Raw genomic sequence first — 26,857 nt, forward strand, 5'->3', positions numbered from 1 at the left:
GTCTATCCAGAAGGATAGATCCACCTGCTGCCCCCCTACTGTAATGGAATTCTCCCCTCTCCTAAGAGCCTCTAGAAGTTGCCGCTGCAAGTTACCGTCACCAGACATTGGTAATGGGGAGGACAATGGGGACCGCCCCTCCCCCCCTGCGCCGGCAACCACACCAGCATAACTTCTGCCAGGCGTAACCGACGCAGGAGGGGCAGCCGGACCGGGCCCACCCCCATCCCCCCCAGACCTATCTACAGCAGGTGCCACTCCAGACCCCTCTGAAGGGGCTACATGAGGCGCACCGGCCACTTGTACAGTGGGCGGCCGACCTCCAACACTCACCCCTCCATCAGGGCCCAGGGCAACACCAACACCACTAACAAAAACTGTATTTACACAAGTGACCACTTCTTCAGTGGCCACTACCACACTCTCCCCTCCCCCCACACACACTGCTGGGCCAGAGGGGACCGAGGTCACATTATTTGTTTTGTCCAGCATCTCCTTGCTGGACACATCTTTAACAGTCTTTCCTGATTTTTCAGTCTTTCCTGATTTTTCGGGCCGGCGGGCTGTAGAACCACTGGTCCCAGCCACGCCGGCCTTATCCACTTGACGGACAGTGCAGGAGGGAGGGGCGGTGCGCACCACACTCTCATCAGGACCGCCCCCTCCCTCTCTGCCTACACACACACTGCTCTGAGCTCTTCTCTGGACATCCGAAGCCCCACCCCCTCCACCCCTGACCACTCCCACTGCGCCTCCACTCCCCGCCGCCACGACAATACCAGCGGAAGGGACTGAAGCGGAGCAGACCGGGGCAGAGGAGACCGAAACCCCGGCAAGGACTTGGGCATCCAAACTGGGAGGGGCAGAGGCAGCCACCTCGCACCCTCCCCCTGCAACTCCGGATCGGGACACCGCTGTACCCGCGGTCCCACCCCCTCCACCCACAGCCGTGCCCACCACCCCCAGCCCCCCGTCCCCCACCGCCATGCCAAAACCGGCAGGGGGGGCTGCAGGGCGCACGGGAGCGGCGAAGCAGACCGGGGCAGAGGAGGCAGACCCCAGGACAGGGATCCCGGCAACGACCTCTGCAAGGGGGGCAGTGGCAGCCACACCGCCCCGCCGCACCTCCACCTGGCACTTGTCCAGTGCCCCAGCAGAGGCGGGCGGAGCCATCCGACCACCAACCATGTCCCCCTCGCCGCCCGCCCCGGGAGCCTTCCTGTCTGGCCCCTCCAGCTTTTCCTCACCGCCCCTGTTACCGCAAACAGGGACGGCGTCCTGCGCCATCTTTGCCACGTCTGTCTCCCCACTCCTACGCACCGATCCCACAGCAGAGACCGGGCCAGGGAGGATGGTGGGGTTCGTGCCCTGAGCTGGCTTTTCAGCTGGCCCAGGGCACGCAGGGTGGGTCACATAGACATACCTCACCTCTGGCTTTAATGTCTTTGCCTTTCTCTTCTTTCCCATCGGCTCATCTTCAGGCAATTCATCACCAAAACAAATGTCCTCACTAATTTTGGGGGACTCCAGGTGGCGTATCTCGGCCATAAGCTGCCCCCCAACTCCGCTGTTCTCACTGTACCCGCCTTCTTCGTCAGAGCTAGTGGGGGGCAGGCATACCTGCTCTGCGGTGATGCCAGTTTCCGCAGGCTGCCCCCCCATGTCCGACTCTTCCTCCTCACTAGAGGAGTCATCTTCCTGCTGCTTTTGGTTTCCAGCCATTTCATTAAACCTTTGATCGTTCATGAGCTTTTCCTTGAAGGGACCACTGTTATCCAGAATGGCCCCCATTCTTTCCTGCAGCTCTTTAATGACTTCTTTTAAGATTTTTATTTTTCTTGATATTTCTGGCCTGTTTTTTCTTTCCGCTTTGTCCACCTTCCCCCTCTCAAGCTTCAGGTTCTCCCTCACCTTCTTGAGGGTCCTATTCGCTTCCTCGTACTCCCGGAGGTAGGCTGTGATCCGGGAGCTGTAAACGGCGATTAGTTCCCGGGGCTTCATGTTGCCCCAGTCAGCCTGAACCGGAACCGTCCCATCCCCAGGAGCACTCCGCGTACTTCTTGGAGGGCTACTGTCCGCCCTCCTGGAACTGCCGGCGATGGACACGGCTTCACCTCCGGGGGCTGCAGGGGCCGCTGCACCACGACTCCTGCTGGATCTTCTGACCCCCGAGGCGGGAGATGGAACTGAGGCCGGTAGCTCACCTCCCCTACCTCCCGCCGGCCTACCCCGGGAAGTAGGATCCTGGGTCTTCAGTCGCTTCATTGCCCAGGACCCCACCACCTCCCTGGGGAGAGAGGCAGGGCCTGGGCTGGGATAGATGGAAAAATCCCTGGAAGCGGCTGGACAATCAGCAGGAGCTCCTCCACACACGACCACACCCGTCCACTGACTCCTGCACACACGACCACACCCATCCACTGGCTCCTGCACACTGAGGATTACACCCAGTATACAGGACAAGAGAAGTAGTACTGTGCAGTGTCCATATATACAGGATAAGAGCAGATACCGAGGAACTCTTTTTTAATTTTATACAAAAATACAAAAACGTTGCCATAAAATTTTACAAACAAGGTATAAAGTATATACACTTACCCTACTGGCCCAACTACATGCATACTATCTCATTCATACCTACTAAAAAAAATGGAGAAAATGAAACCTAGCCTAACGTAAACATCCGATCCGGCTGAGCCCCGAATATATACAAATTTATACAAATTGCTCAGAACAGAAAATAAATTACAACTTCTTACAATAAAAAATAATAAAACATAAAATAATCATAATAGAAATATCAAATAACTATAATAATTTTTTTTTTTTTTTTTTTTTTTATATATATATATATATATTTTTTTATACATTATTTTTTATTATTGTTTTTATTTTTTTTATTACACACATATATGAGAAAACAGAAACCTATACTAACCCTACCAATCTATCTATCCCATCACCTTCACCCAGGGACAACCTCCGCCTCTTGTCCCTCCATGAGGCCAGCCCTTCCTCCACCACCCACACCCAGCCCCTCGCCTCATGTCCTCTTATGTCCGCATAGTCCAGGGCTGGATGCAGGCCTCCCCACACAAAAAATATGAACCCCCCCACCCCATCCCACCCAACCTAACTACACCCCACTTACCCTATCATACAATATATACATCTTATGACAACCATATCAATCTATACAAACCAATTTTATTAAAATCCACCCGAAGGCCCAAGTTCAGTCATTTGCAAACCTTTCTTCAAAAACTCATCTTAAATACAAAACAAAAACCTAATGTGAAAGCCTCAGCCCAACACCAGGAAAAGTGCTACTGAGGCTAAGGCACATCAAAGGTGAAGCCTCTCCAGAGGTAAGAGACCCCCATCCGTACCCACCTTCTCGCACTCAAGAGAGCGAACCTTCGCCAGGTCACCTAGAATGTTCCTACACACCTCTTCCACAGAGAGGACTTTCTGCTGGGTTGAAATTAAACACTGTGCGTTCCATGTGAAGTACCTGATCACTATGCTAACTATAAAAGCTGTGCATGGGTCCCTTCTTCCCAAACTTTTGAATGCTCCATAAGCCCATTCCGCATAGGAGAGGTTGGCTAGCCTAGGCCAGCCAATGGATGCACCCACCCGTTTGTATACCTCTGTATTAAAGGGACAATGAAGTAGGAAGTGCTCCATACTTTCCAGTATGTCGCCACACTCCTCCCGGGGACAACCCCTTTCATCAGAGTTCCTGTACTTCAAGTTGTCCCTTACATACAGCTTCCTGTGAAAGCAGCGCCAAGCCAAGTCCCAAAACTTCAAGGGGATCCTTGCCGAATTTAACAACTGTAACCCCTTGTCTAGATCCCGGCTTGGGCAATCCTTAAGGGCCAGGGGCTTCTGGAAGTGGGTCAACAAGACCCTCTCGTCAAGGGATCTCCTTGACTGAGTCTTGATTTCCCTTACTCCCAAACCCCACTGGCGGATCACCTTCAGAATCGGGGTGACATAAGCCGGAACATATCCGTGAGGTGTACGCAAATCCTTCACTTGCCCTCCTGTCTCCCACTCCTGGAAGAAAGGCCGAAACCAACCCCTGCAAGAGACTACCCACGGAGGAGCCCTCTCTTTCCAGAGGTTTGCCAGGTTGATCTTAACAAAGGTGTTCACAAGGAACACCACGGGGTTGACCATACCCAACCCCCCTAATCTCCTCGTACGGTATGTCACCTCTCTCTTGACTAGGTTCAGCCTATTCCCCCATAACAGTTGGAAGAACAGACTATAAACCCGAGTCCAGAGAGGTTCTGGCAAGACACATACACTGGCCAAATAGATAAGCAAAGGGAGAAGGTAAGTCTTGATCAGGTTCACCCTTTCCCTGAGGGTCAAAGACCAACCCTTCCACTGGTCAACCTTCTGAGCGGCGATCGTGAGCCTGCTGTCCCAATTTTGGGTGGGATAATCCCCATGGCCGAATTAAACGCCTAGGACTTTGGCTGACGACTGGGGCTCTGGGAGGGTGTCCGGGAGACCGAAAAATGGATCACCCCCTCCCAGCCAGAGACTCTCACACTTATCCCGGGTTAATCACGGACCCGGAGACTTCCGAGTAGCGTTCTACCTCCGACATCACGTATTCCGCCTCCCCTCCCGAGGACACGAAAACAGTGACGTCATCGGCATACACCACCACCCTCAGAGTGGCTTCTGGCTCCTCCAGACTCATCCTGACTCCCGCTAACGGTCCTCGATCAATCCTCCTAATAAAAGGATCAATCGCAAACACGTACAAAAGCGGGCTCAATGGACAACCCTGGCGGACTCCAGACCCAACCTCAAAAGGGCTGCCAGACCAACCGTTCACCAGCGGGAAACTCTCTGCCCCCGCATACAAGATCTTTAACCAATCGACAAACCCTCCCGGCAGGCCATATTTCAGAAGGACTGCCCAGAGGTACTCGTGGTTAACCCGATCAAAAGCCTTTACCTGATCTAAGGCCAGCATGTACCCCTTCCAGTTACCCGCCCTACTCTGCTCCACTGCCTCTCGGACACCGAGCACAGCACTAAACGTGCTTCGGCCTGGGTCTCCGAAAGGAGCCGGGGCGCAAACTGCACCAACCGATTAAACAGTATCTTGGCCAGGATCTTTCTGTCCGTACTGAGAAGCGCTATGGGACGCCAATTCTCAATATGGCTCGGATCTTTACCCTTTGATATAAGGATCAGAGCTGACCTCCTCATTGACTTCGGCAGAGCACCCGAGGAAAGGCACTCATTGAATACCTTAGTCAAGAGGGGAACCAAAGAGTCCTTAAAGGTCTTATAAAACTCGGATGTTAAGCCATCCGGGCCTGGCGACTTCTTTAGGGCAAGCCCTTCGATCGCCAGGCTGACTTCCTCTTCTCTGATTTCTTCTATCAAAACGTCAAAAGAGCGGTCTACTCTTGACTCAGGGATGGTTTCAGCCAGGAAAGCCGAAATCCTGTCCCGATTCAGATCCTTCTTCCTCAAGAGGCACGAGTAGAAGGACTTGACGATTTCCAAGATCCCTGATCTGGACCTATCCAGAGATCCCGTACCATCGACTAGTCCCATCACCAACTTACTTTTCACTGACATCTTACAGTTTCTGTTAGGGGGGGGGGGGGGGGGCGGTACTTCCCGAAATCCCTCTCAAAAAACAAAGATGTGTGCCTATCATACTGGCACCTCTTAAGCAAAGATTTCACCCTGGAGATATCCTCTCGGCTACCTCCAGTCGAGACCAGTTGTTCGAGTTTCCTCCTCAGACCCTGATACAAGCGGTACTTGTCCAGGGACCTCAGGCTCGAGAGCTGGCGGAAGAATTTTGCCACCCGATCTTTGAATATCTCCCACCACTCCGGCTTAGTGTCACAAAGATCCAGCAACTCTACCTGACTCTGAAGGAAGTTCTCAAAGGATTGTCTCACCTCTGCCTCCTCCAGGAGGACCGAATTTAGCTTCCAATAGCCTCTTCCCATTTGGGGGGATTCTGCAACATTCAAAGAGAACATAATCATACAGTGATCAGAGAATTCCACCTCTACCACCTCTAAAGGTGAACAGGTAGTCTCCTCCTTTAAATAAAACCTGTCTATTCTAGACCTAATCTGACTACCTCTATAATAAGTGAAACCACCGTGGCCTGGGGTGTGCCTAATGTGGACATCCACCAGGTGAGCCTCGCTAGCTATGCTATTCAGGGATACACTATCATAAGCCAGCCGGTCTCTGGCGCCTCCCCGGTCTTGGGACCTTGTGACTGTATTAAAGTCCCCGCCAAAGACCACCTGCCGACTCGTAAAAAGGAAAGGTTTGATCCTCATAAAGAGACGCTTCCGATCCCACCTGGTTTGGGGACCATAGATGTTTATCAGGCGAAGCTCTTGACCCTTCATGAGGACATCTAAAATCAAATACCTCCCCATTTCTAACTCAATCACTCGTCGGCTTTCTACTGGTGCGGTAAAAAGAACCGCCACTCCGCTATACGGCTCAGCCGCAAGAGACCAATATGATGGACCGCACCTCCACTCCTTTTTTGCTTCATATACAGCGGCCAAATCTGGCAGCCTGGTCTCTTGCAAAAATAAAATGTCAGCTTCAACCTGGCTGAGAAAATCAAAGGCTGCAAACCTAGCCGCATCCGATTTAATACTGGCGACATTAATGGTCGCCAGCGTCAACGGAGTGAGTGCCGCCATACAGAGTGATTAAGTTAGACGGCCTTCTTCCTTCCCTTCCCCTTCTTCTTCTTCTTCTTACCCCTCTTGGGGCTTTCCCCTAAGGTGGCACGATTTCTTTTGAGAGAGACAGTGGTGTCCATCTCATTAGTCACCACCGCCTCCCCCTTCGCACCACCCTTGTCATTCCCATTCCCAGTGTCTGGACCCGCCCCACCTCCCGAGGACCTTGCATCCTCACCGGAGGGAGGCGCGGGCCCTTCCAGAGGCTCCTTCTCTTGCCCCTCCGGCCCCCCACCTTCAACCTCCTCCCCGGAAGAAGAGGAGGCGGAGATCTCATCCAAGGTGAGGTACCGGTTGGAAAGATCCAGGGGAAGAGAGTCAGGATTAGAGAGGTCCAGGGGGGAGCTGGCTTTGCCTTCCACAGGCACTCTAGTCGGGCTAGATCTTTTTTTGGTCAGACGTTTCCTTCTTATTCTTTTAGACTCTGTCTCACTCCCCTCTGTTGCACTCTCGTAGCAAGAGGACAGAGTCACCTCGGAATGGTCTAGTCTCCTGAGTTCCTCATTCACCTCGATATCCCCCAGGGTCTCAGCTCTAGGAGAGGCATTCTCTTGGGAGGGCTCAGGCATCACCCCAGGACGGGGTTCCACCTGCCCCCTCTCCATTTGACGCCTCTCCCTCCGTCTCTGCTGGGACGGGCCGTCTTTTCTCTTCATCGACCCCACTGCCCTTTCGCCTTCGCCAGCACTCGCCTCGGCGGTGGGGGCCTCCCGGCTCGCCTCCGCGCGTGCACGTGCCACGTTGGCGACCGAGCGAGGGCAACGACTGAACGGGTGCCCTAGCTCACCACACAGGTTGCATCTAATCTGCCCACAAGATGCAGCTAGATGGCCTTCACCCCCGCACAACGCGCACCTCTGCACTTGGCAGCTGGTGCTGAAGTGCGAAGGGCTGCCGCACTTGTAACACAGCTTAGGCTGCCCCCTGTAGAACACCATGATCCTATCCCGACCAAGGAAAGCAGATGATGGTATGTGGGAAACCGACCCCCCTGAATGTTTCAACTTAATCTGAAACGTCCAGGCACCCGACCAGATGCCAAACTCATCCAGGTTCTTGCTAGGAAGACCCTGGACGTCCCCGTACCTGCTCAGCCAGGTCAAGATGTCAACACAAGAAAGTGACTCGTTACGGGTGAGAACGGTCACCTTCTTGACCTCATTCTGGCGGGTTATCGCTTGCACAAAAAACCCCTGCCAGTCCGGCTGGTCTTTTGCCAGTTCATACCCAGACCAGAAAAGTTCAAGACCCTCTGGCCGGGCAAAACTGACATCAAACTCCCGGGTGCCATACGGATGTATCAGGGCAAAGATGTCACATGCCCTGATGCCCATCCGAAAGAGAAGCTCTGCCACCCTCTTCCTGGTAGGGCACGCTTCATTGCCTCTCCATTTCAGACAGACAACATTCCGCCTGGTTGACCCGGGGCCGGTTGTCGGTGAGGACCAGGTGGTCTCACCCCCGCCTTGCTCTCGGAAGGCACGCAGGCCATGCCTGTCTATCCAGAAGGATAGATGCACCCGCTGCCCCCCTACTGTAATGGAATTCTCCCCTCTCCTAAGAGCCTCTAGAAGTTGCCGCTGCAAGTTACCGTCACCAGACATTGGTAATGGGGAGGACAATGGGGACCGCCCCTCCCCCCCTGCGCCGGCGATCACACCAGCATAACTTCTGCCAGGCGTAGCCGACGCAGGAGGGGCAGCCGAACCGGGCCCACACCCACCCCCCTCCAGACCTATCTACAGCAGGTGCCACTCCTGACCCCTCTGAAGGGGCTACATGAGGTGCACCGGCCAATTGTACAGTGGCCGGCCGACCTCCAACATTCACCCCTCCATCAGGGCCCTGGGCAACACCACTAACATAAACTGTATTTACACAAGTGACCACTTCTTCAGTGGCCACTACCGCACTCTCCCCTCCCCCCCCACACACTGCTGGGCCAGAGGGGACAGAGGTCACGTTATTCGTTTTGTCCAGCATTTCCTTGCTGGACACATTTTTAACAGTCTTTCCTGATTTTTCGGGCCGGCGGGCTGTAGAACCACTGGTCCCAGCCACGCCGGCCTTATCCACTTGACGGACAGTGCAGGAGGGAGGGGCGGTGCGCACCACACTCGCATCAGGACCGCCCCCTCCCTCTCTGCCTACACACACACTGCTCTAAACTCCTTTGTGGATATCCGAAGCCCCACCCCCTCCACCCCTGACCACTCCCACTGCGCCTCCACTCCCCGCCGCCACAACAATACCAGCGGAAGGGACTGAAGCGGAGCAGACCGGGGCAGAGGAGACCGGCACCCCGGCAAGGATTTGTGCATACAACTTGGGATTGGGGCGGAGGCAGCCACCTCACACCCTCCCCCTGCAACTCCGGATCGGGACACCGCTGTACCCGCGGTCGCCCCCCCCCCCCCACCCACAGCCATCTTCACCACCCCCGGCCCCCCGTCCCCCACCGCCATGCCAAAACCGACAGGGGGGACTGCAGGGCGCATGGGAGCGGCGAAGCAGACCGGGGCAGAGGACGCAGACCCCAGGACAGGGATCCCGGCAACGACCTCTGCAAGGGGGGCAGTGGCAGCAACATCGCCCCGCCGGACCTCCACCCGGCACTTGTCCAGTGCCCCAGCAGAGGCGGGCGGAGCCACCCGACCACCAACCATGCCCCCCTCGCCACCCGCCCCGGGAGCCTTCCTGTCTGGCCCCTCCTGCTTCTCCTCACCGCCCCTGTTACCGCAAACAGGGACGGCGTCCTGTGCCATCTTTGCCACGTCTGTCTCCCCACTCCTACGCACCGATCCCACAGCAGAGACCGGGCCAGGGAGGATGGTGGGGTTCGTGCCCTGAGCTGGCTTTTCAGCTGGCCCAGGGCACGCAGGGTGGGTCACATAGACATACCTCACCTCTGGCTTTAATGTCTTTGCCTTTCTCTTCTTTCCCATCGGCTCATCTTCAGGTAATTCATTACTCCAGGTGGCGTATTTCGGCCATAAGCTGCCCCCCAACTCCGCTGCTCTCACTGTAGTCTATTTCTTCATCAGAACTAGTGGGGGGCAGGCATACCTGCTCTGCGGTGATGCCAGTTTCCACAGGTTGCCCCCCCGTGTCCGACTCTTCCTCCTCACTAGAGGAGTCATCTTCTTGCTGTTTTTGGTTTCCAGCCATTTCATTAAACCTTTGATCATTCATGGCCCCCATTCTTTCCTGCAGCTCTTTAATAACTTCTTTTAAGCCTTTTATTTTTCTTGATATTTCTGGCCTGTTTTTTCTGGCTGCTTTGTCCACCTTCCCCCTCTCAAGCTTTAGGTTCTCCCTCACCTTCTTGAGGGTCCTATTCGCTTCCTCGTACTCCCGGAGGTAGGCCGTGATCCGGGAGCTGTAAACGGCGATTAGTTCCTGGGGCTTAATGTTGCCCCAGTCAGCCTCAACCGGAACCGGCCCATCCCCAGGAGCACTCCGCGTACCTCTTGGAGGGCTACTGTCCGCCCTCCTGGAACTGCCGGCGATGGACACTGCTTCACCTCCGGGGGCTGCAGGGGCCGCTGCACCACGACTCCTGCTGGATCTTCTGACCCCCGAGGCGGAAGATGGAACTGAGGCCGGTAGCTCACCTCCCCTACCTCCCGCCGGCCTACCCCGGGAAGTAGGATCCTGGGTCTTCAGTCGCTTCATGGCCCAGGACCCTACCAGCTCCCTGGGGAGAGGCAGGGCCTGGGCTGGGATAGATGGAAAAATCCCTGGAAGTCTGATTGCAATCAGCAGGAGCTCCTCCACACACAACCACACCCGTCCACTGGCTCCTGCACACTAAGGATTACACCCAGTATACAGGACTAGAGAAGTGGTACTGTGCAGTGTCCATATATACAGGATAAGAGCAGATACTGAGGAACTCTTTTTTAATTTTATACAAAAATACAAAAACGTTGCCATAAAATTTTCCAAACAAGGTATAAAGTATATACACTTACCCTACTGGCCCAGCTACATGCATACTATCTCATTCATACCTACTAAAAAAAATGGAGAAAATGAAACTTAGCCTAACGTAAACATCCGATCCGGCTGAGCCCCGACTATATACAAATTTATACAAATTAATCAGAACAGAAACTAAATTACAACTTCTTACAATAAAAAATAATAAACATAAAATAATCATAACAGAAATATCAAATAACTATAATAAAAAAAAAAATTTTTATTATTAATTTTTTTTTTTTTTTTTAATATTTTTTTAAAATTTTAATTTTTTTTTTTTTTTTCACACATATATGAGAAAACAAACCGATACTAACCCTACCAATCTATCTATCCCATCACCTTCACCCAGGGCCAACCTCCGCCTCTTGTCCCTCCATGAGGCCAGCCCTTCCACCACCACCCACACCCAGCCCCTCGCCTCATGTCCTCCTATGTCCGCATAGTCCAGGGCTGGATGCAGGTCTCCCCATACAAAAATATGAACCCCCCCACCCCATCCCACCCAACCTAACTACACCCCACTTACCCTATCATACAATATATACATCTTATAACAACCATATCAATCTATACAAACCAATATTAAAATCCACCCGAAGGCCCAAGTTCAGTCATTTGCAAACCTTTCTTCAAAAACTCATCTTAAATACAAAACAAAAACCTAATGTGAAAGCCTCAGCCCAACACCAGGAAAAGTGCTACTGAGGCTAAGGCACATCAAAGGTGAAGCCTCTCCAGAGGTAAGAGACCCCATCCGTACCCACCTTCTCGCACTCAAGAGAGCGAACCTTCGCCAGGTCACTTAGAATGTTCCTACACACCTCTTCCACAGGGAGGACTTTCTGCTGGGTTGAAACTAAACACCGTGCGTTCCATGTGAAGTACCTGATCACTATGCTAACTATAAAAGCTGTGCATGGGTCCCTTCTTCCCAAACCTTTGAATGCTCCATAAGCCCATTCCGCATAGGAGAGGTTGGCTAGCCTAGGCCAGCCAATGGATGCACCCACCCGTTTGTATACCTCTGTATTAAAGGGACACTGAAGCAGGAAGTGCTCCATACTTTCCAGTATGTCGCCACACTCCTCCCGGGGACAACCCCTTTCATCAGAGTTCCTGTACTTCAAGTTTTCCCTTACATACAGCTTCCCGTGAAAGCAGCGCCAAGCCAAGTCCCAAAACTTCAAGGGGATCCTTGCCGAATTTAACAACTGTAACCCCTTGTCTAGATCCCGGCTTGGGCAATCCTTAAGGGCCAGGGGCTTCTGGAAGTGGGTCAACAAGACCCTCTCGTCAAGGGATCTCCTTGACTGGGTCTTGATTTCCCTCACTCCCAAACCCCACTGGCGGATCACCTTCAGAATCGGGGGGTGACATAAGCCGGAAGATATCCGTGAGGTGTACGCAAATCCTTCACTTGCCCTCCTGTCTCCCACTCCTGGAAGAAAAGCCGAAACCAACCCCTGCAAGAGACTACCCACGGAGGAGCCCTCTCTTTCCAGAGGTTTGCCAGGTTGATCTTAACAAAGGTGTTCACAAGGAACACCACTGGGTTGACCATACCCAACCCCCCTAATCTCCTCGTACGGTATGTCACCTCTCTCTTGACTAGGTTCAGCCTATTCCCCCATAACAGTTGAAAGAACAGACTGTAAACCCGAGTCCAGAGAGGTTCTGGCAAGACACATACACTGGCCAAATAGATAAGCAAAGGGAGAAGGTAAGTCTTGATCAGGTTCACCCTTTCCCTGAGGGTCAAAGACCAACCCTTCCACTGGTCAACCTTCTGAGCGGCGATCGTGAGCCTGCTGTCCCAATTTTGGGTGGGATAATCCCCATGGCCGAATTGAACGCCTAGGACTTTGGCTGACGACTGGGGCTCTGGGAGGGTGTCCGGGAGACCGAAAGATGGATCACCCCCTCCCAACCAGAGACTCTCACACTTATCCCGGTTAATCATGGACCCGGAGACTTCCGAGTAGCGTTCTACCTCCGACATCACGTATTCCGCCCCCCCTCCCGAGGACACGAAAACAGTGACGTCATCGGCATACGCCACCACCCTCAGAGTGGCTTCTGGCTCCTCCAGACTCATCCTGACTCCCGCTAACGGTCCCCGATCAATCCTCCTAATAAAAGGATCAATCGCAAACACGTATAAGAGCGGGCTCAATGGACAACCCTGGCGGACTCCAGACCCGACCTCAAAAGGGCTGCCAGACCAACCGTTCACCAGCGGGAAACTCTCTGCCCCTGCATACAAGATCTTTAGCCAATCGACAAACCCTCCCGGCAGGCCATATTTCAGAAGGACTGCCCAGAGGTACTCGTGGTTAACCCGATCAAAAGCCTTTGCCTGATCTAAAGCCAGCATGTACCCCTTCCAGCTACCCGCCCTACTCTGCTCCACTGCCTCTCGGACACCGAGCACAGCACTAAACGTGCTTCGGCCTGGAACTGAGCAATGTTGGGTCTCCGAAAGGAGCCGGGGTGCAAACTGCACCAACCGTTTAAACAGTATCTTGGCCAGGATCTTTCTGTCCGTATTGAGAAGCGCTATGGGACGCCAATTCTCAATACGGCTCGGATCTTTACCCTTTGATATAAGGATCAGAGCTGACCTCCTCATTGACTTCGGCAGAGCACCCGAGGAAAGGCACTCATTGAATACCTTAGTCAAGAGGGGAACCAAGGAGTCCTTAAAGGTCTTATAAAACTCGGATGTTAAGCCATCCGGGCCTGGCGACTTCTTTAGGGCAAGCCCTTCGATCGCCAGGCTGACTTCCTCTTCTCTGATTTCTTCTATCAAAACGCCAAGAGAGAGGTCTACTCTTGACTCAGGGAAGGTTTCAGCCAGGAAAGCCGAAATCCTGTCCCGATTCAGATCCTTCTTCCTCAAGAGGCACGAGTAGAAGGACTTGACGATTTCCAAGATCCCTGATCTGGACCTATCCAGAGATCCCGTACCATCGACCAGTCCCGTCACCAACTTACTTTTCACTGACATCCAGTGCAGTTTCTAGCTAAAATTTCTCTCAGGGCGAGTGTCAAACCCCCCCCCCCCTCAAAACTGCTCGATGAAATAAGTGTCTCCCCATTGTAAAAAATGTGTCACCACATTGCACAGACGGTCACAGTGACGCACCCAGTGACCCACTGTCCCACAGACTCAGGCTCTCACTCACAGCAGGCTTCTTTCTCAGCACTGCTCCGGGCGGGCGGTAACAGGCAGGCAGTGCGGGCGGCGGAGCTCACCTCACTCACTGTACGTCACGCAGCGCGTGACGTACAGTGAGTGAGCGCTGCCGCCCGCAGAGCCTGCCTGTGGGGGGACATTATTTTTAATAAGGAATCACTATGGCCATTATTTAGAATGGAGGCTGCTGTGGGTGTCATTATAACTGTATAATGTCTGATAGGCCTAGTCCTGAGTTATATTACCCTGCCCTGTATAATAATGTACCCTGATACCCCTTAGTTATATTACTCCAGCGGGGTAATATAACTAAGGGGTATCAGGGATGGGTACATTATTATACAGGGCAGGGTAATATAACTCAGCTCAGGACTAGGCCTATCAGACATTATACAGTTATAATGACACCCACAGCAGCCTCCATTCTAAATAATGGCCATAGTGATCCTTATTAAACCTAATGTCCCCCACAGTGACAGTGGCCCCCATTTTCATGTCTCCCACAGTGGCCCCCCCATTGTAATTAATGCTTTGTACTGGACATCACTATGGCCTACAAGTTACCAGACGCTGGGGATACTCTCCATAGGCTGCAACTAAAATAAAACTAGGAACATTCATCCTGGAGCCAGCATGGTGTTTAATAGGGGTTCTCCAGGAATTAAAAGAAAATACTTACATGCACATACTGCACATCACACATGTTATTACATACAGGCACATACTACACATCACATATGTTACTACATACAGGCACATAGTACACATCACACATGTTATTACATACAGGCACATAGTACACATCACACGTTATTACATACAGGCACATACTACACATCACATATGTTATTACATACAGGCACCTAGTACACATCACACATGTTATTACATACAGGCACATACTACACATCACATATGTTACTACATACAGGCACATAGTACACATCACACATGTTATTACATACAGGCACATAGTACACATCACACGTTATTACATACAGGCACATACTACACATCACATATGTTACTACATACAGGCACATAGTACACATCACACGTTATTACATACAGGCACATACTACACATCACATATGTTATTACATACAGGCACATAGTACACATCACACATGTTATTACATACAAAACAAATGTCCTCACGAATTTTGGGGGACTCCAGGTGGCGTATTTCGGCCATAAGCTGCCCCCCAACTCCGCTGTTCTCACTGTACTCGCCTTCCTCGTCAGAACTAATGGGGGGCAGGCATACCTGCTCTGCGGTGATGCCAGTTTCCGCAGGCTGCCCCCCCATGTCCGACTCTTCCTCCTCACTAGAGGAGTCATCTTCCTGCTGCTTTTGGTTTCCAGCCATTTCATTAAACCTTTGATCGTTCATGAGCTTTTCCTTGAAGGGACCACTGTTATCCAGAATGGCCCCCATTCTTTCCTGCAGCTCTTTAATCACTTCTTTTAAGACTTTTATTTTTCTCGATATTTCTGGCCTGTTTTTTCTGGCTGCTTTGTCCACCTTCCCCCTCTCAAGCTTCAGGTTCTCCCTCACCTTCTTGAGGGTCCTATTCGCTTCCTCGTACTCCCGGAGATAGGCTGTGATCCGGGAGCTGTAAACAGCGATTAGTTCCCGGGGCTTCATGTTGCCCCAGTCAGCCTCAACCGGAACCGTCCCATCCCCAGGAGCACTCCGCGTACCTCTTGGAGGGCTACTGTCCGCCCTCCTGGAACTGCCGGCGATGGACACGGCTTCACCTCCGGGGGCTGCAGGGGCCGCTGCACCACGACTCCTGCTGGATCTTCTGACCCCCAAGGCGGAAGATGGAACTGAGGCCGGTAGCTCACCTCCCCTACCTCCCGCCGGCCTACCCCGGGAAGCAGGATCCTGGGTCTTCAGTCGCTTCATTGCCCAGGACCCCACCACCTCCCTGGGGAGAGAGGCAGGGCCTGGGCTGGGATAGATGGAAAAATCCCTGGAAGCGGCTGGACAATCAGCAGGAGCTCCTCCAAACACGACCACACCCGTCCACTGACTCCTGCACACACGACCACACCCGTCCACTGGCTCCTGCACACTGATGATTACACCCAGTATACAGGACTAGAGAAGTGGTACTGTGCAGTGTCCATATATACAGGATAAGAGCAAATACTGAGAATTACACCCAGTATACAGGACTAGAGAAGTGGTACTGTGCAGTGTCCATATATACAGAATAAGAGCAAATACTGAGAATTACATCCAGTATACAGGACTAGAGAAGTGGTACTGTGCAGTGACACAGACAGACACACAGACAGATATACATTCACAGAGACGACACACGTTTAAATACTTACAAGTGCAGTGTCCCACTACGTGATTGTGGGCACCGCAAACTTGTTTTATTGTGTTTTATTATCATATATTATGCTTGCATGCTGTATTTCATCTCATGTCATATTCTCCCATGTCACAACGTGATTCTTCATGTAAGATCCTTTACAGAGGCCTAGTTAGGGTGCACTACACTAGTTTCTCCACAAGATGGGGCAGTGTTACAGTGTATATATAGCTTAGCTCAGGCCCAAATTAGGCAGAGTAGAGTTAGTTTCTAGTCAGAGAGCAGCCATGAAGTAGCTGCTTGCTGGAGGGAGGCCTCCTGCCTCTCTGCTCTCTCCCTGTTGGCTCCACATCCCAGGGTTAAAGCCACAAGATTTCACCCAGAGGTGAGAAGTCCACTTCTACAGCTCACTCTTCTGAGGTGACCAGTGTCCAGCTACTAAAGCAAGTATTCAAGGGGATTTTTATATTGTCTTAAAGTCAAAGGATAGCACATGGCCATACTTAAGGGCTTCCCATGCACATTTGCAAGCAGGTGTAGGATAAAGCTTCCAGAATCCACATCTCCAGTTTAAACTCTGAGGACAGATAAGCCATCTGTCAGAAAACACTGGAAAATAGAAGTTCAAGGATTCAGAAAACCACCTTCAAGTCAGGTTAGAATCAGGCAAGAGTTTTTTCCAGCCAGAGACTTTTATTACTTCAAAGCCTAGTCTGAAGCTGTAGCTTTCTTACATATATAATAGTTATATATATATATATATATATACACTGCTCAAAAAAATAAAGGGAACACTTAAACAACACAATGTAACTCCAAGTCAATCACACTTCTGTGAAATCAAACTGTCAACTTAGGAAGCAACACTGAGTGACAATCAATTTTCACATGCTGTTGTGCAAATGGGATAGACAACAGGTGGAAATTATAGGCAATTAGCAAGACACCCCCAAAAAAGGAGTGGTTCTGCAGGTGGTGACCACAGACAACTTCTCAGTTCCTATGCTTCCTGGCTGATGTTTTGGTCACTTTTGAATGCTGGCAGTGCTTTCACTCTAGTGGTAGCATGAGACTGAGTCTACAACCCACACAAATGGCTCAGGTAGTGCAGCTTATCCAGGATGGCACATCAATGCGAGCTGTGGCAAGAAGGTTTTCTGTGTCTGTCAGCGTAGTGTCCAGAGCATGGAGGCGCTACCAGGAGACAGGCCAGTACATCAGGAGACGTGGAGGAGGCCGTAGGAGGGCAACAACCCAGCAGCAGGACCGCTACCTCCGCCTTTGTGCAAAGAGGAACAGGAGGAGTACTGCCAGAGCCCTGCAAAATGACCTCCAGCAGGCCACAAATGTGCATGTGTCTGCTCAAACGGTCAGAAACAGACTCCATGAGGGTGATATGAGTGCCCGACGTCCACAGGTGGGGGTTATGCTTACAGCCCAACACCGTGCAGGATGTTTGGCATTTGCCAGAGAACACCAAGATTGGCAAATTCGCCACTGGCGCCCTGTGCTCTTCACAGATGAAAGCAGGTTCACACTGAGCACATGTGACAGACGTGACAGAGTCTGGAGACGCCGTGGAGAACGTTCTGCTGCCTGCACCATCCTCCAGCATGACCGGTTTGGCATTAGGTCAGTAATGGTGTGGGGTGGCATTTCTTTGGAGGCCGCACAGCCCTCCATGTGCTCGCCAAAGGTAGCCTGACTGCCATTAGGTACCGAGATGAGATCCTCAGACCCCTTGTGAGACCATATGCTGGTGCGGTTGGCCCTGGGTTCCTCCTAATGCAAGACAATGCTAGATCTCATGTGGCTGAAGTGTGTCAGCAGTTCCCGCAAGACGAAGGCATTGATGCTATGGACTGGCCCGCCCGTTCCCCAGACCTGAATCTAATTGAGCACATCTGGGACATCATGTCTCGCTCTATCCACCAACGTCACGTTGCACCACAGACTGTCCAGGAGTTCGCACATGCTTTAGTCCAGGTCTGGGAGGAGATCCCTCAGGAGACCGTCCGCCACCTCATCAGGAGCATGCACAGGCGTTATAGGGAGGTCATACAGGCACGTGGAGGCCACACACACTACTGAGCCTCATTTTGACTTGTTTTAAGGACATTACATCAAAGTTGGATCAGCCTGTAGTGTGTTTTTCCACTTTAATTTTGAGTGTGACTCCAAATCCAGACCTCCATGGGTTGAAAAATTTGATTTCCATTTTTTAATTTGTGTGTGATTTTGTTGTCAGCACATTCAACTATGTAAAGAACAAAGTATTTCAGAAGAATATTTAATTAATTCAGATCTAGGATGTATTATTTTTGTGTTCCCTTTATTTTTTTGAGCAGTGTATATATATATATATATATATATATATATATATATATAGGACTAAGAGCCTGTTTCTTCTGAGGACTTACATTTCCCTACCCCTGTATGCATGAGACTGTATTTCATACTTGGATGTACCAATGGACTGTTTATTACTTGGATGGGATGTAATGTTACCAGGAGCAACGTTCAGTTATAAAGTTAGAAGTTGAATTACACCATCCTTGTCTCAGTCGTCAGTTCCTCTATTAACACTACAGTAAATGGTTGTACCACCACAAAAGGTATTGGCGTCACGACTACAAGGGACCTTGCCATAGGCACATTAATACAGACCATCAAGGGTACCTCAAACCACCATCTGGCCTGTGTCCCTTACACCAGAGTGTGCACAAGAGAATCCTTGTGCCGTTCTCCTCTTCACTTATGCAGGCCTGCCCAGGGACAACGTAATCGTGAGTAACCAGAACTGTATTTACCTCGGCCCACCTATTGCTCACACCGTGACCTCACACATAATTCCCCTGTCGGTCTGGCAAATTGCACAAGTTGCTGCTGCCTCTTCATGCTCTCCTCAGTCAGTCGGTGGAGAGTGAGAGTAGTGTAGAGAGGGAGCACGAAGGAGCAGTTTCCATGTGTTCCTTTTCCATATACTCCAGCTCCAAGCCTGGAGCCTCAGTCACCGGCAGGAGCTCCAGGAGATGCAGGCAAGTAAGAGCTAAAGGAGAATGATTGGATGCATTGCTACAGTGATAGAGAGACATCAAAGTAACCCAGCTTAAGGAAATCCAGATTCTGCTGCTGCAGATAGTTAACAAGTTAAGGCACCCTATGCACCCCAGAATAGTGGACACTACAGCCACAGTTGCTAAAGCACAGCTATCAGCCAGAGATCCCTATAGTAGATATTTTAGCCAAAGTAATCCAAGGGTCATTGACAGATTTATCTGCTTAGCTCATGTTAGGACATCTTGGAGGACTTTGAAGTATATAGAAACTACTGCTGGATGTAGTAGAACTTTAATACTGCACACAATAAAGATAGACTCTTGCTTAATCTGGCCTGGTCTCTGACTCTCTTAACATCACTAACAGGCCATTGCATTTCCAACATGTGCCCTGCCTAGCACCCATATGGACATTAACACCATGGGCACCCCTGAACTATCATCAGGCAGGGGGCTCACAGCTATAGGGACTACCCCAAAGGAACACAGGCTGTCCTTCCTTCACTGCACCAACTGTAGGAAGAAACGGCCTGAGGGAGTACACCGTGACTCATCATCATCAGGGCCACTACTACTCTCATCCTATGCTACGACTCTTAACCACCTCCGGACCGCTGTACGCAGATTCGCGTTCCGGAGGTGGCAGCCCTGCGCTCAGCGACGCATATACGCGTCATCTCGCGTGAGCCGGGATTTCCTGTGAACGCGCGCACACAGGCGCGCGCGCTCACAGGAACGGAAGGTAAGAAAGTTGATCTCCAGCCTGCCAGCGGCGATCGTTCGCTGGCAGGCTGGAGATGTGTTTTTTTTAACCCCTAACAGGTATATTAGACGCTGTTTTGATAACAGCGTCTAATATACCTGCTACCTGGTCCTCTGGTGGTCCCCTTTGTTTGGATCGACCACCAGAGGACACAGGTAGCTCAGTAAAGTCCCACCAAGCACCACTACACTACACTACACCCCCCCCCCCGTCACTTATTAACCCCTTATTAGCCCCTGATCACCCCATATAGACTCCCTGATCACCCCCCTGTCATTGATTACACCCCTGTCATTGATCAACCCCCTGTAAAGCTCCATTCAGATGTCCGCATGATTTTTACGGATGCACTGATAGATGGATCGGATCCGCAAAACGCATCCGGACGTCTGAATGAAGCCTTATAGGGGCATGATCAATGACTGTGGTTATCACCCCATATAGACTCCCTGATCACCCCCCTGTCATTGATTACCCCCCTGTCATTGATCAACCCCCTGTAAAGCTCCATTCAGATGTCCGCATGATTTTTACGGATCCACTGATAGATGGATCGGATCCGCAAAACGCATCCGGACGTCTGAATGAAGCCTTACAGGGCAAAAAATAAAAAGTTCTATGAACTCACTATGCCCATCAGCGAATACCTTAGGGTGTGTACTTTCCGAAATGGGGTCATTTGTGGGGTGTTTGTACTGTCTGGGCATTGTAGAACCTCAGGAAACATGACAGGTGCTCAGAAAGTCAGAGCTGCTTCAAAAAGCGGTCCAGTCCATTCACATTTTTGTACCATAGTTTGTAAGCGCTATAACTTTTACCCAAACCATTTTTTTTTTACCCAAACATTTTTTTTTTATCAAAGACATGTAGAACAATAAATTTAGAGCAAAATTTATATATGGATGTCGTTTTTTTTGCAAAATTTTACAACTGAAAGTGAAAAATGTCATTTTTTTGCAAAAAAATCGTTAAATTTCGATTAATAACAAAAAAAGTAAAAATGTCAGCAGCAATGAAATACCACCAAATGAAAGCTCTATTAGTGAGAAGAAAAGGAGGTAAAATTCATTTGGGTGGTAAGTTGCATGACCGAGCAATAAACGGTGAAAGTAGTGTAGGTCAGAAGTGTAAAAAGTGGCCTGGTCTTTTAGGGTGTTTAAGCACTGGGGGCTGAAGTGGTTAAAGGACTCGCTGCACATATATCTCTAGGAAACATTGTACCTCACGGTTTTATGGCAGAAAATACGCTATGTACAATTATCCCCCACAACATACCATGTATGCAAGGCTGTGCAGGATGCAGGAGTGCATGGCTGGAGGCTAAATTGCTACCCCCTGCTCTCCTAGCGCCACCTGAGGCAAAAAGATCAGTTTGGATGGTGCATCTGCAGCGTACTCAAGTTGTGTGTAATAGAGTTTCTGGGTGTAGTAGTGCAATGACACTAACCTGAGACGGCTGACTCTCTGCATAGGCAGGTGATGATAGAAATTGTTCGTGACGCCAGTGCCAATTAAACGGTGACACGCCGTTTGCGGATAGCAGGAATAAATTGAAGAACACGTGGTATTAAAACAGAACTCCAACTTTAGTAGTTTTCATGCAGAGACAATATTGGAATCGCAGTTCCTTGGCATACAGTCGATTTTGCAATACGGTTGATGCAGGCAATTACAGATTTAGCAAGGTGATTACAGAGTGTTGAACACAGGACTTGCAGTACAGGAGCTTGCACTCTATTTCTGTCTGATCCTGGAATATAGCAATTCTTCACCAAGGCCCAATAACCTAGTTCTGGCTTTATATCCTTGGCTATAGCTTTAGAAAGTACCTCCTCTGTTATTTTTAGTACCTCTTGCTTCTCTGCAGTTTGCCTCTGTCTCTCTCTGCTTCCTGAGGCTCTAGAAACTTCTGAGCTCTCCACTAGACTGCCTTTCACTTCCCTGTCTGGGCCTTATATAAACTAGGGCTCTCTAGCTCCCTCTAGCGACTAGAAGCTGAAATGACACCCCTGCAGGCCTGTACATGCAAGTTTCACAGTAACAGGGAAATACATAACATTACATTACATGACAATTTATAAAGATGACATATACCAACTTCCCATAAATAAGGAGGGACGACAGCACACCAAGTGACACTTTGGTAGTGACGGGTATTACAGTCCCCGTACACTACATACCCCACTGCTTTAAGCTGAGTACGACCTCGTACTCCATCATGGGTCGCCCAACTGGAATCTCTACCTGAAATAGAAAATAGAGACATGCAGGCATACATACATGTAATTCATCTGCATTTACATTTACATCAGGTCCAATTGGCAAAGGTGAAGGGTAGTGACAAGGGGCGTCGTTCTCTTCTCTCAGGATAATGAATGGAACTGGGGCGCTGACCCGGCACAGCGTAACATTATAACCAGGATAGTCCATGACAATGAATAAGTCTATGATAGAACAGCAAAATAGATAAAACAGTATAACAACGGAACTACCCAGGAGTTTCCTGTGGGTGTATCACAGGCAAGGGCTCACGTGGAGGAGTCCATTCTTGCGCACAAATGTCAAGTAAGGTATTGCCAGTGGCAACTGTTTGGGAGGAGACACCACCAGAATAATCAAAGTCTCCTAAACGGACTGGCGGGCGTCCCCTGGTCATCCGGGTAGACCTTCTCAAAACAGGGGTCTCCTCTTCCCTTAGCAACGAGGTGGAAGAGAGAGGAGCAACAGGAGGGTCTCCATCAGGGAGATCTTGGTCAGGAACAACTGGAACAACTGGAACAATTAGATCCACTAGAGGGGGAACTGGATCCGGGGCATCTTGAACCAGCTCTTCCGGAGGCGAAGTTACAGTAGGTGCCGGAGCAGGCACCAGCAAGTTCAACCAAGGTGTCAGAAGCCAATGCATGGGATCAGCGTCATACCTCAGATTACTAACAGCTTGCATAGGATCCTCGGGCTGTATTGCTGACTCTGACACAGGATATTCAGGTCCAGAACTCTCGGCACTAGGTTCTGGTGTCAGGCAGAGCTTCAACCGGTTTCGGTGTACAATTTGGGATCCCTTGTCTTCCCGGGTGATCTCATAAGTGTGAGTTCCAACATTTGGGATTGCAGTGACAACATAGGGACTTCGCTCCCATTTACTGTCCAATTTACTGGTACGGCGGTTATTCTTTAACCATACCACGGCCCCTATTGTCAAGGGTTCTGCATGGGCTGCTTGATCATAGTCTCTCTGCTGTCGGTCCCTAGCATAGTCCATACGCTCCTGAACAATGGCTTTGGCTGTATTCAATCGCCTTTGATGTTCAGCAACCCAGTCGGTGTTAGGTAATGGGTTAATGCAATCAGGTACGTGTATGTCCAATGAATGATCAGCAGGCAATGTCCCTTGGCGCCCAAACATCAAGTAAAAAGGGGTATACCCGGTGGAACAATGTATGGTATGATTGTATGTGAACATGAGCTGTGGCAACAGACTGGGCCAATCTCCTCTGTTCTCAGGAGGCACGGCCCTCAGCATCTCTATCAAGGTCTGATTCATTTTTTCACATAATCCGTTACCTTGAGGATGGTAGGCCGTTGTCCGGATCTTCTTACAGTTGTGTAAGCGGCACAGTTCATGGAACAGATGGGACTCAAAAGCAGGTCCTTGATCGGTGAGGATCTTTTCTGGACATCCATAGGGCAGGAGGAAGTGCTTCCAGAACATTTTGGCTGTAGTCTTGGCTGTCTGGTCTCTCACAGGCACTGCTACAACAAACTTTGTGAAATGATCAATAATAGTCATGGCATAAGCATACCCTGAGCGACTAGGCTCCAGTTTTACATGGTCGATGGCGACAAGTTCAAGAGGACGGGTACTTACAATGGGTCTCAGTGGTGCCCTCTGATCATGGTGCTCACTTCGTTTCAAGGCACAGGCTACACACTCTCGACACCACTTCTCCATGTCTTCTCTCATGCCTACCCAGTAAAACCGCTGGCGGATAGTAGCCTCAGTTTTTTGGACCCCAAAGTGACCGGATTGATTGTGGTACATCTCCAACACCATACCTGCATCTCGTCGGGGTATGAGAATCTGGTGCACTCTCTCGTTGGACACTGGGTCTAGGCTTCTCCGTAGCAATAGGCCCTTTTGTATGAAGAGTTGATGGCGCTGTCTCCACAGTTTGATGAGCTCAGGATCTGCACTCTTACGCCGAATCCTCTCAGGGGCTCTGCCACTAGTAATGAAGTCCAACAACTCACCCAGCACTCTACTTTCAGACTGTAGTTTCACCCACCTTTCTTCTTTAGGATCAGGCCTACTGGAAGGTGAAGGAACTGCAGCTCTGTTATTGGTAGCTCGAGCTTGATCCTGTTGAGCAAATTTGTTATAGAAAGCCGGCATCTCTACATCTTCCCAAGCATCTCGCACATCATCAGGAGCTGTCTCTGTGGGAAGCCTGGATAAAGCATCAGCATTATCATTAGTGCGTCCAGCATGATACTTTACAGAGAAATTATAGTTGGCAAGGCGAGAGGCCCATCTCTGCTCCAAGGCCCCCAATTTAGCTGTATTTAGGTGTGCCAGAGGGTTATTGTCAGTGAATGCAATGAACGGGGTGGCGGCTAGATAATCCTTGAATTTTTCTGTCACCGCCCACACTAATGCCAGGAACTCTAGTTTGAAGGAACTATAATTCTGGTCATTTTTCTCAGCTCCTTTCAGGGAGCGGCTTGCATATGCTATCACTCTCTCTTTTCCCTCTTGGATCTGGGCTAACACAGCTCCCAGGCCTCGCTTGCTAGCATCAGTATAGAGATGGAAGGGCTTGCTATAATCTGGGTAACCTAACACAGGAGGCTCGGTCAGTTTCTTTTTTAGCAATTGGAACGCTATCTCTCTTTTCTCATTCCACTCAATGGGCACAGGAGTTCTAGAACTCTTTTTGGGTTGCCCCCTCAAGAGTTCCTGGATAGGATCAGCTATTTGAGCAAAATGGGGGATAAAACGTCTATAGTAGCCGGCAAAACCAAGGAAACTCCTCACCTCTTTGACGGTAGTAGGAACCGGCCAATTACGGACAGCCGCTAACTTATCAGGGTCAGGTTGCACGCCCTCTCCGCTTACCACATGCCCCAGGTATCTTACTGCAGGTTTGAGAAGGTGACACTTAGATGGCTTTACCTTCAAGCCATATTTGATAAGGATTTCAAATACTTCTGCCAAATGTTTCAGATGGTCTTCATATGTTTTTGAATACACAATGACGTCATCTAGATACAGCAGCACTGTTTCGAAGTTTTTGTGACCCAAACACCGTTCCATTAGTCTCTGGAAAGTTCCTGGGGCATTACATAGCCCGAACGGCATACAATTGAATTCAAACAGGCCCATGGGAGTAGTGAAAGCAGTCTTTTCCCTATCCTCGGGGGCCATGGGTACTTGCCAGTAGCCGCTGGTCAAGTCCAATGTGGAGAAATAGGCAGAAGAGCCCAGAGCAGTTAGTGACTCCTCAATGCGGGGCAGTGGGTATGCATCTTTGTGGGTTATTTGATTAATTTTCCTATAATCCACACAGAAACGGATACTACCGTCCTTCTTCTTTACAAGAACCAGGGGTGCAGCCCACGGACTACGGCTGTCCCGAATCACATTAGAGTCTTTCATCTCTTGGATCATTTCCTTTACAGTCTGATATGAAGTAGGTGGTAAGGGTCTGTATCTCTCCTTGATAGGAGGATGAGAGCCAGTAGGTATGGTGTGTTGTATGGCACTAACCTCTCCATAGTCAGTAGCATGCTTACTGAAGGCCTGGTGGTGCTCCTTGACAAGCTGTAGAATCCCTTCTTGTTGATGTTGGGGGGTAGTCTCGTCCCCTACATGGAGCTCTTCCCACCAGGGCACTTGTGGCTGGGTCACCGGCGAACATCCGCTGACTGCAGCTGGCGGCTTTTCTGTCACTGGAAGACGAATGATGTCTTGGAAGGACACCTGGGACAGCTGGGCAACACGGCAATGCTTAGTAAGCGCAACAGGATGATCACTCAGGTTAATCAGACGGACAGGTACTTTACCTTGGGAGACATTCACCAGGGACTTGGCAGCTCTCACGAAAGGGTAATCCTCCATCTGGATTGGTTCCACCAGGGCTGGATAGTCTCGGCCTTGGACTCCCAGGACAGCACGACACCATAAAAGAGTTTGAGAATTAGGAGGCAAAGTCACAGGCTTAATATCACTAATCCTGGCAGTACAAATTTCTCCTTTCCCATTAGCAAACCTCTGCTGGGCACTTAACACAGTAATAGTCTTTTGAATCACCCTCCTGGATGCAGAGGAAGCAGTGGGCAAAGTCCGATGTAATACGGCAAGTATTTCTGAATAACAGTTTTTGAAGACATTGGTGCCTAGAATGACAGGATGTCCTCCTCTGTCACCGGCCTGTACTACGATCACTCCCTGTTGAGGCAGGGTTACTTCTCCCACCTGCAGGGTGGGTTCCCAGTATCCATGAATCTTTACTGGTTTGCCATTGCTGGCGATAATTTCCACCCAGGATTCAGGCGGTTGGGTCAACTGGTTGGTGTCCCAGAACTTTTCAAATGCAGGCAGCTGAATAGTAGTGACCTGAGACCCAGTATCTAGTAGGGCTTCAAAGGGGACCCCGTTGATCTCTATATTGATTTTAGGATGGGATCCTACATAACGTGGCATCCAATTTGGATCCTCTGGACCTAGTGTTCTACCTCCCGAGGGGTGGTCCTCA

The sequence above is a fragment of the Bufo bufo genome, chromosome 1, assembly GCF_905171765.1.
Source record: "Bufo bufo chromosome 1, aBufBuf1.1, whole genome shotgun sequence".
Lineage (NCBI taxonomy): Eukaryota > Metazoa > Chordata > Amphibia > Anura > Bufonidae > Bufo > Bufo bufo.